At 41.0% G+C, this 10,124-nt stretch overlaps 1 pseudogene; it reads right to left on the bottom strand.

Moving 5' to 3' along the window:
• Positions 1-7,335: 7,335 nt before the first annotated feature.
• On the bottom strand, positions 7,336-8,295 carry LOC110314040 (annotated as a pseudogene).
• Positions 8,296-10,124: the final 1,829 nt, after the last annotated feature.

Here is a 10,124-nt window from a genome sequence, read left to right as displayed (position 1 = left end):
GAGAATTCTTTGTTTAGCTCTGTACCCCATTTTTAATGGGGTTATTTGAATTTCTGGAGTCCAGCTTCTTGAGCTCTTTGTATATATTGGATATTAGTCACCAGGGGACTCTTAATTGCTTTTTCAACCACATTCTCTCTAATAGATTTTATTAAATATTTATATCCTCTTGATTTAATTTTGATTGATCACATGTGTCAGTAAATGTATCTATTTTTTCTAGATATTTCCTGAGTTTTATAATACAGATTGCATAGTATTCACCAATAATCCTCTGAATTTCACTGGTATTTGTTGTAATGCGCCCCTTAATCTCTAATTTATTAATATATCACTTTCTTTTTAGTTTCACTAAGAGTTGTCAAATCCTGCTTTTTTTAAATACCCAACTATTTAATTTATTTATTTCTGCATCATTCTTTCACTGTTCATTTAACTAATTCCTACCCTTAACTTTATTATTTCTCTAGGACAAATAATATAGGTCCTAATCTATTCTTATATTCCTAAGATATTGAGACATAATATTATTTGAATTATGTGTTTTTTATTGTTAGCATTCATAGCAATAAATTTAATGTATACATTTAGTTCTGTTGCTATTTAGAAAGTCCCTTTGTTGTGTAGGTTATAATCACATGCCCCAGTGACTAAAATGAGGACATGTTTGGAAGGTCACCAAAGAGTTCAATTCCCCAACTCAAAATGTGGAGCTTTCCCAATACCTGGGACTTCTGCCCTCATGAAGAAATCCTAAAGATCACTTAATTATTCTGTCCCCTTCACAATTTCCAAGGAAATTATCATTGACCATATATTTGAGGATGTTTCTTCTTCAAGCCAAACATTATTTTAGAGATTTGGATGCTATTAAGATGATGGTGTAGGGTGCTTCCTACACTGTATCCCAGCTAATCCCATTAGCTTAACAAGGAAATCCATGCCAATTCTAGTGAGTTTCCTTCAACTGTGCAAATGTCAGTACTTTGGGGCAACTCTGTATCTTAGACAAGTATCTGTGAACAATATAGGCCAGCTGCCATAGCCACAGGATGGCTGTCTCCAGCCAAGACCTCAGAAGCCAGAGGAAACAGTATGAAGCAGAGACACCATTGGAGCAATTTTTCAAAGATGTACATAGCCAACCCTTCTCTGAAGCACTGAAATAATTAGCCCCAGGCATTCTACATTCAGTGACCCAGTCTCATGCACCTGAACACTACTTGTAATATCACAATGTCTTACGGGCTTTGCATACCAGACAGAGTGTTCTGAACCACTAGAGTTGACCAAAGAAGCTGTTTCTCCAGGATTATACGTGAGTACATCCATCATATAAGTAGGAGGAATTCCTGAAGGAGATTGGGTGTCTGGAATGCCTCTGATCCATTCATCCAACAGGCCTGCTCACAGAGATCTCATAATAGTAATGGTGCTTAGCATTCCTAGTCCAATCCTTGTACCCCATACTGGCTTCAGTTCTTTTTATATTTCTTTCCCATTGTACTGGACTCTGGACACATTGCTGAGTGGCAAGGAGCCTGGGAATTCCCTAGATTAGCTTTGTTGAGTGGTTTCTATCTGGTTCCTTGCAATGCTCTTCACTTGCTGAGTTCTTCCTGTCTATTCTCTCACCCAGGCTCTTGGATACTGTTTTTACAAAATCTAAGTTCTTCAAAGGAAGAAGATTGAAACCACACACAATAATAGTGGGAGATTTCAACACCCCACTCTCACCAATGGACAGATCCTGGAAACAGAGACTAAACAGAGACACATGGACACTGACCAAAGTTATGAAACAAATGGATTTAATAGATAACTACAGAACATTTTATCCTAAAACAAAAGGATACACCTTCTTCTCAGCCCCACATGGTACCTCCTGCAAAATTGACCATATAATTGGCCACAAAACAGGCCTCCATAGATACAAAAATATTGAAATTATCCCATGCATTCTATCAGATCACCACGGACTAAGGCTGATCTTCAATAACAGCATAAACAATAGAAAGCCAACACTCACGTGGAAACTGAACAACACTCTTCTCAATGATAACTTGGTCAAGGATGAAATAAAGAAAGAAATTAAAGACTTTTAAGAGTTTAATGAAAATGAAGCCACAACATACCCCAACTTATGGGACACAATGAAGGCAGTCCTAAGAGGAAAATTCATAGCCCTGGGAGCCTCCAAAAAGAAACTAGAAAGAGCACAGACTAGTAATCTGACAGAACAATTAGAAAATCTAGAACTAAAGGAAGCAAATTCACCCAAGAGGAGTAGAAGGCAGGAAATAATCAAACTTAGGGCTGAAATCAACCAAGTGGAAACAAAAAGAACTATTCAAAGAATCAACCAAACCAGGAGCTGGTTCTTTGAGAAAATCAACAAGATAGATAAACCCTTAGCCAGACTCACTAGAGGGTACAAAGACAGTATTCTAATTACCAAAATCAGAAATGCAAAGGGAGACATAACAACAGACCCTGAGGAAATCCAAAACGTCATCAGATCCTACCACAAAAGGCAAACTAAACAAAACTGGAAAACCTGGATGAAATGGACAAATTCCTAGACAGATACCGGTACTAAAGTTAAATCAGGATCATATTAATGATCTAAACAGTCCCATTTCCTCTAAAGAAATAGAAGCTGTCATCAATAGTGTCCCAACCAAAAAAAGCCCAGGACCAGATGGGTTTAGTGCAGAGTTCTATCAGACTATCAAAGAAGACCTAATTCTAACACTCCTCAAAGTATTCCACAAAACAGAAACAGAAGGTACTCTACCCAATTCATTCTATGAAGCCACAATTACGCTGATACCTAAACCACACAAAGATCCAACAAAGAAAGAGAACTTCAGACCAATTTCCCTTATGAATATCGATGCAAAAATACTCAATAAAATCCTCGCAAACCAAATCCAAGAACACATCAAAATGATCATCCATCATGACCAAGTAGGCTTCATCGCAGGGATGCAGGGATGGTTTAACATAAGGAAATACATCAACCTAATCCACTACATAAACAAACTCAGAGAGAAAAATTAATAGGAGAATGCAGAGTGGAATAACTTAGAAACTATAGGTAACATAGAAAACTAAGAGTAATGTGCAGAATGCAGAGCAAAAGAGAAAAAAAAAAAAAGAAGAACCTGGCCAAGAGAGCAGAAGGAGCAGGCAGGCTTCTCCTTATCATGGGACAGAGCAGGTCTTCTCTTAATAACAAGGCAAGTTTGGTCTTATTAAAGGAACAAAGCTTTCTTCCTACAAACTTGAGTTTAATTCATTTAGCATTAACAGGTAGAAGCTTTATTTTTCTCTAATTCTTTCTCCTAACTAATTTTTCATCCAGAATGAGTGAGTTCTTTCTGCACTGGTGCTTGGTCTTTTAATCCAAATGCATATGTAAGTATGGATGTGTGTGTCAAGTATGTAATTGTGAGAGTGCATGCAAGCTGAATCCAACTGGTTTGAATGGAAATCTACAAATGCACATGCATGAATGTGTATATTAATATATGTGAATTTATGCATATTTGCTTATGTAAAAGTTTTTCCTTCTGTTAGTGTTATTTTCTTCTCCTGGTTCAATAGAAGTTTATTGCTCCAAACGTCCCCCTAGCCTGACAAGAAAGAGGCATTTGGACAAAAGGGGAAAGTCTCTAGCAATTAATCCTTTACTTAATCTACTGCTGTTTTAGAATAAGGTGCTAAGTGCCAGAGTCTGCAGTTTCTGGCCTCACAGAAGTCCGGTCAGCAAAGTAACTTAGCTTTAGATAAACTTTTTATTATTATACAGAAACACTAAATGTTTCATAAGACAAATTCTTACCCCCATATCTCCTAAGACAAAGTCTTATCCTCCCACACAAGGAGAACCAATGAGAAAGGAGACCCCACCAGGGCTGGCCCCTGGCAGGTGGCAAACCTTTCTAGTTTCCAGAGGTGGCTAGAGGATCAGATAAAGGAAGCAGCAGTGATGGATGGGTAGGTACAAAAGACATGACTGGGGAAAGGGGCAGTAATGACAATAAGTATTGAGACTTGGACAGAAACATTGTCATCTGAATACTCACCTATCCAAAATCCAGCCACAAACAATCCCCAAATTATGTTTGACTCATGAAGTAACCTTTATAAAAATTATTTTTATATGTAAATAGTATATTTAGAAAAAGTTAAATAAGTTTTTATAAGTTTAGTTTTTATAAGTTCAACATTGTTTTCTGTGCACCTACTTTGTATGCAAATCATAGTTTACCAAAATTTATTTACAATTTATATAGACTAATAGTTCTAATTAAAAATAGATTCTTCTCTTATACAATACATCCTAAGCACAGTTTCCACCCCCATACATTCCTCTCAGCTCTACTCACACCTCTCAACTCCCAGATCCACCCCCCCAACTGTTTCAAAGAGCAGGCCTCAAAGGGACGACAATAACAACCAAACATGCCAAAACAGGACACAATAAGACAAGGCAAAAAGCCTACATATCAAGACTGGACAAGGAAATAGGAAGAAAAGAGTCCCAAGAGCAGGAAAAAGTAAGAGACACATCTTCTCCCACTATTAGCAGTCCCACAAAATGACCAAGCTAAAACATGTAGAAGAATTTTAATCCAGCAACATGGCTGCTCTGCCAAGGGATCATATCCAAAGACCTAGGTCTATATAGTATAGCTGGAATGACATGCCTTTAATCCCTCTAGCTAAAATATAGACACACCCTTAGTACACACATTTAATCTCAAACAATGAAGGTAAAGTCAGCCATGTTTGAAAGTGATGTCTAATGGGGGGGCAGACAAAGTGACAAATCAAAGAAAGATTTGACAGAAGGAGTCAGAGATGGGTTATGTCCAACTCTCAGGAGAACAGACAGAAGAGAGAGGCTGCTTAAGAGAGCAGGAGAGAGGGGGGAATAGCAGAAGCAACTTTTAAAGAGACAGGTCGCAGGTGGAGACAGAATAAGCCAAAGAATGTGAAAAAAGTCAGAAAATTGGAAGAGATTGCCAGAGTTAGTTTGAGGCCAAACAGAGCAATTCAATCAGATGACAAAAGAGAAGTCAGTTTGAATTATGTCAGTTTGGAGAAGAGTTTGGGCCAAAATAGCTGAGTTAAACCAGCCAGCCACAGTTCAGAAAGAACAAGAAAGGGTGAGTTTATTCAGCCATAACCCTCTGAGATGACAATTACATCTGGCGAATAAAAGATACTTTTAGATCAACACATAGGCAGAGGACCTGATGCAGACCAAAGCAAGCCCTGTGCTTGGTGTTTTAGTCCCTGTGAGCCCATGTCAGTCCAGCTTAGTTGATTTGGTGGGTTATGTTCTACTGGTGTCCCCCACCCTCTCTGATTCCTATAATCTTTCTTAGGGGGAATTCCACTTCCCTGGGGGTTGCTGAGCTCTAAGGGGAAGGACCAGATGGAGACCTCCAATTTAAACTCTATCTCTGCACCTTCTCCCATCTGCTGTTGGAGGAAGCCTCTCTGATGATGACTGGAAGAAGCACAGATCCATTCTACAAGTTTGCACCACCATGCCCCTTGCAATGCCCCAGCACATCTTGCAGGAATGAAGTTGAAGGATTTGTGGCTGAGTTTGTATTCTCTTTCTGTAGCCTGTAGAGTACTTTCCTACACCAAGGTGACTAGAATATTAAGAGTAAAGGCTCCATTCAGGCACCAGCTCAACTTCTCTATATTCAATTAGCTGTTTGATGTTTTCCACTGCAGTGGAGTCCCACTGTCAGTGTGCAGGGATCAATCCTCTGTCCTAGCATCAGCATGGGTTGTTTGATGATCTCCATGGAAACCCCTCAGGCAAAACCTCAACCAAATGCAATGCACTTGCACCACTGGAAGCCTTGCTTGGCCACCAAAGATGGTCAGTTCAGACTCCATATCTTCCATTACTATGAGTCCTAACTATGTCACTGTCTTAGTGAAGGTTTGCATTGCTGTAAACTGACAGCATAACCAAGGCAACCCTTATAAAAACATTTAATTGGGGCTAGCCTACAAGTTCAGAGGTTCAGTCCATTATTATCAAGGTGGGAAGCATAGCAGTGTTCCAGCAGGCATGGCACCTGTGTTCTACATCTTGTTCCTAAGGGAACCAGAAGACTGGAATCCTCAGACTGCTAGGAAGAAAGTCTCAAAGCCAACCCCCACTGTGACACACTTTATAAAATAAGGCCACACTTTGTAATAGTGGCATTTCTTATGAGTCAGGCTTTTTCAAACCACCACAGTCACCTTCATAGATCCCAGGATGTTTCCACTGCACACACCTGCAAATGTTTCCCAATTCCATCTGTTTCTCCCTGTACTCTCTCCCACATCTGTCCTTGTCCACCCTCAACTGAACTGCAAATGTGTTATTCTATTTTTCCTTCCCAGGGAGGTTCACTGATCTCCTCCTCAGCCCTCCTCTTTGCCTAACCTCTCTGGGCCTGTGAATTGTAGCTTGTTATCATTTACTTAACAGCTAATACCCAATTAAAAGTGAATGGATGCTTCTCCTACATGAGCACCTCATGAGTGCCTGGACCCTGTGGGGATCAGATCTCCTGGAAGAGGATTTCCAGACCTGTGAACTGCCATGTGTGTATGATTCCCAAACTGCCTTGTTTTACAGCATTGACATTAGGCTACCCTGGCAGACCTCTCCACAAACCTTATGTTTATGGTCTGAAAGGAACCCCTAGCTGTAGATCCTGCCTTCACCCTATTTACAGAAAATGATTGTTCTGGCTTCTACTATATGGTTCTATAGGTAAGGAAACATCTGGCTTCTGCCATGCCTGCTAACAGAGGACTTTACAATAAACAAGTGCCCAGCTAAGGCTTTTGGGTTAGAAATTCCATTTATTTATTTATTAGTTGTCATTTTAATTAGTTAACCACACTATACACTAAATAGTATAAGACAATCAAAAATTAATTTTATTCTTGTTCAATTTAATGCCAATTATTTTCCCATTGCCCAGAAAATTTCAATGCCACTGGTATCTTATGACATTTTATAAATTAAAACAGAAATCATTCTCATTTGTTTTCAAAATAACAAAATTCTTCAAACCTGGATCAATAACAATGCATCCATTACAAAAGGCTTAAAATTAATGGATCTTGTATCAAGAGTATTAACATTTTGGAATACCAAGAATCCTAAAGTCACTCAAAATAAAAGTAGAATGCTTTATGCTCTCCTCCCACCAGCTCTCAAATGAGGGTATAATACTTGGATCACTAACTCAGCCTGAACTGATCTTGGATGGGAACTGCCAGTGCATTAGACTGTGTAGGTCAGAGCTGTAGAACTATCTGTTGGATGATCCTGGCCTGGGCCCTTACTGTCTCATCTCTCAAAGCCTCTGCATAATTTTCAGTGCAGGTTCTGGGATCGGTCTTAGTAATGCTGGCAAAAAAAAAAAAAAAAAAAACTCCAAGACTTTCATTTTGGTGGTTTCTGCAAAGGCCCTTGGGTCCCACAGAAACTTATAGCTAAGAGGATCACTGTTAGGCCCCTGCCTGTATTCCAGGTACCCTTCCTGCACAAACTCCTCAGAGATGAGCTTCCTGGGGTCTTNATGTATGTAAGGATCCCTCCCACCATACAACCCTATGTTATTCAGCATTTCCCAGATAATCTCCTCACTGACACAGTTTCCCTGCCTGAAAATAGCACCAAGTACAACTAATAGGATACCTGTCTTGGGCTTACCCTGGACATCAGTCAGCATCCCATCATAGGTGATCCCCAGGGCAGTGACAAGGATATAGGAGTGGGCAAATGGGTCCACTTCTACCATGTCAAGGCCAAAGACCAGCTTCAAGCACTCAGAGGCCTCACTAAAGATCAGAGGGAAGTACTCCTCATANTCCCTNCCGATACTTTCCAGCATTTCTGCTTTGGTGGGGAATGCCTTCATTTGATATTCGAAAAGCAAAGTCCACCAAGTCATGCACCTTTGTGTTCTGTGCATTATACAACATACTCAGTGGGTCTTCCAGTTCCTCTCCTTGGTTGGTGGAAGCTTCCTCAGATGGGCTATCAGGGATGGAGGCCATTGCCACACAGGGAGAGGAGGCTCTCTGAGGACTCTGGGGAGGACTTGCTATTCCACTACCATACACCTTCTTTGAGGTGGGAGTGGCTTCCTCCTCATCTACCACAGCCATTGTAGCCTGGGCATTGTCTAACTCCCTTTGGCCCTGAGCACTGCCTTGGAGGTTGCAGTAATGGATGTTATCGGGATTTTCCATTGTGACTTTCTGGTAACAACGGACAGGATAGTGTCCCAATCACAGCCTGGTGGGAAAAGGGAGAGAGTGAGTGAATTCTGCTGGCAGCCACTGTCTCACAGCCCTCACAAAGTCATGTTATTTGATTTCTCTTGAGTATTGTCCTAGGGTCACAAGGACTCTTAGCAGACCTATAACCCTGAAAGTCTGAAAGAGGAAGTGACCCAGCTATTTTGGGTGCAGTCAAGTCACAGAGCTGGTAGCCTCATCAGAATATTTGAGGGCAGGGAATATGGAGTGTCTATATTCTAAGCTATTGGTGTCATTGATATATACTTGTAGTATGTACCTCCCCATAACTTCTGAGGCTGCACAGCTTTGTGCTTGTATATGAACTGAATACACTGTCTCAGATGAAGCCTTTTATCTCCTGCCCTCTGAAACTATTATAAGAGATGATGACAACATCTCACAGCTGCAAACCGCTAGTTTGAAACAGTTCCCATTCTTCATAGGAAGGGTGAGGCAGACTGTGGGGGTATAACCCTACTTTAGGTAAGTGGTGCCTTCTATGATCGATCATTCTGGGCCCTCAGGATTCCCCTGTCAAGGGCCAGACACTGCCCTTCTGCTGGCCTGTAGCAAACTCAAACTCTTAACTTTTCACCTCTCTGAAACATAATAAAAGGGATTAAGAGCACTTCATATCTGTCTCAGGTTCAATTCAATGTATTTTATGTGTCCTGAAATGTTGGAGGTCTCAACACTTACCTTGATAAACAATAAGGACTGACTGCTTCCCCTGATAATCCAAAGCTAGTTTCTTTAAGTCAAGAGCCTATTTCTGTGAAGCAGAAGGAAGAGGACATGAGGTGAGGAAATGCATCTATGGTCCCTGGGTTTTCTCACAACTGACAGGAGGGCAGGGAGAGAACAAGTACCTTCTCATTTAAACAGCAGGATTCCTCTAGTCCTTACCTTGAGTCCTGACACTCCTGAGATCTTCCCTCTGATGACTCCAGTCAAACTCCCCTTTACCAGATCTTTCAGCTCCCTGAGACCAGTGACCTACAAACAAGATGGAGTACTTAGGCTGATGGCCCTACCCAGCACTGTGGAGGTCACGTATGTGACAAGTGCCCCATGACAGGGGTTTCCTTGACTCATCCATTGGAGTTCCTTACTTGGACTGTGCAAGATCCTGGGAAATCCTGCTTTTAAGTAAGGCCACCCACTCTGGTCTATAGCCTCACCTTGACATCTGAGAAGGTGTCACATCTCTGTACATCTGTATGGGTTGTCCTGGAATGTTCACATGATCTGGGCTCATCTCTGCTGATATTAGAGTTTTCTAATTCCATCTGTGGTTCATTCATCTGACTTATACTTCCTGACATCTTCCTTTATGTCCAGATGATACAAGACCTCATCTCTCCAAAGACTCTCACCTTCCTGCTCAAGGTAGAAGTAAGCATGCCACTTAGTGCCTCTGAATTTTGGCTTCAGAATATAACCAGGCAGCAGAGTTCCTTCTTTCTGTGCTGTGGACACATACAGTCCCCAGAAGTACATGTCGGAGATATGGCTAATCCTGAGACTCCTCTCTCTGTTTACCACATGTGGTTCCCTCTGCCAAACTGACATCAATCACCTCTAGAACCAAAATCTTCACCTCCTAGAGAAGTCCCACTACAAACCATGACGCATAAAGGAGAGGTAGACACAGCACCCACATACCCAGGGCTCTCTGGGTAACATTAAGAGAGGTGGACAGGTATTATGACATCCCTTGTTGGGGAGGGGATTGTACTTTTTCCTTACCTTTAGCTCTCACCTTGGTAACTCAAACT

The sequence above is a fragment of the Mus pahari genome, chromosome X, assembly GCF_900095145.1.
Source record: "Mus pahari chromosome X, PAHARI_EIJ_v1.1, whole genome shotgun sequence".
NCBI lineage: Eukaryota > Metazoa > Chordata > Mammalia > Rodentia > Muridae > Mus > Mus pahari.
Note: the sequence above shows the minus strand (reverse complement) of the source record. Positions and strands in the feature narration are given on the sequence as shown.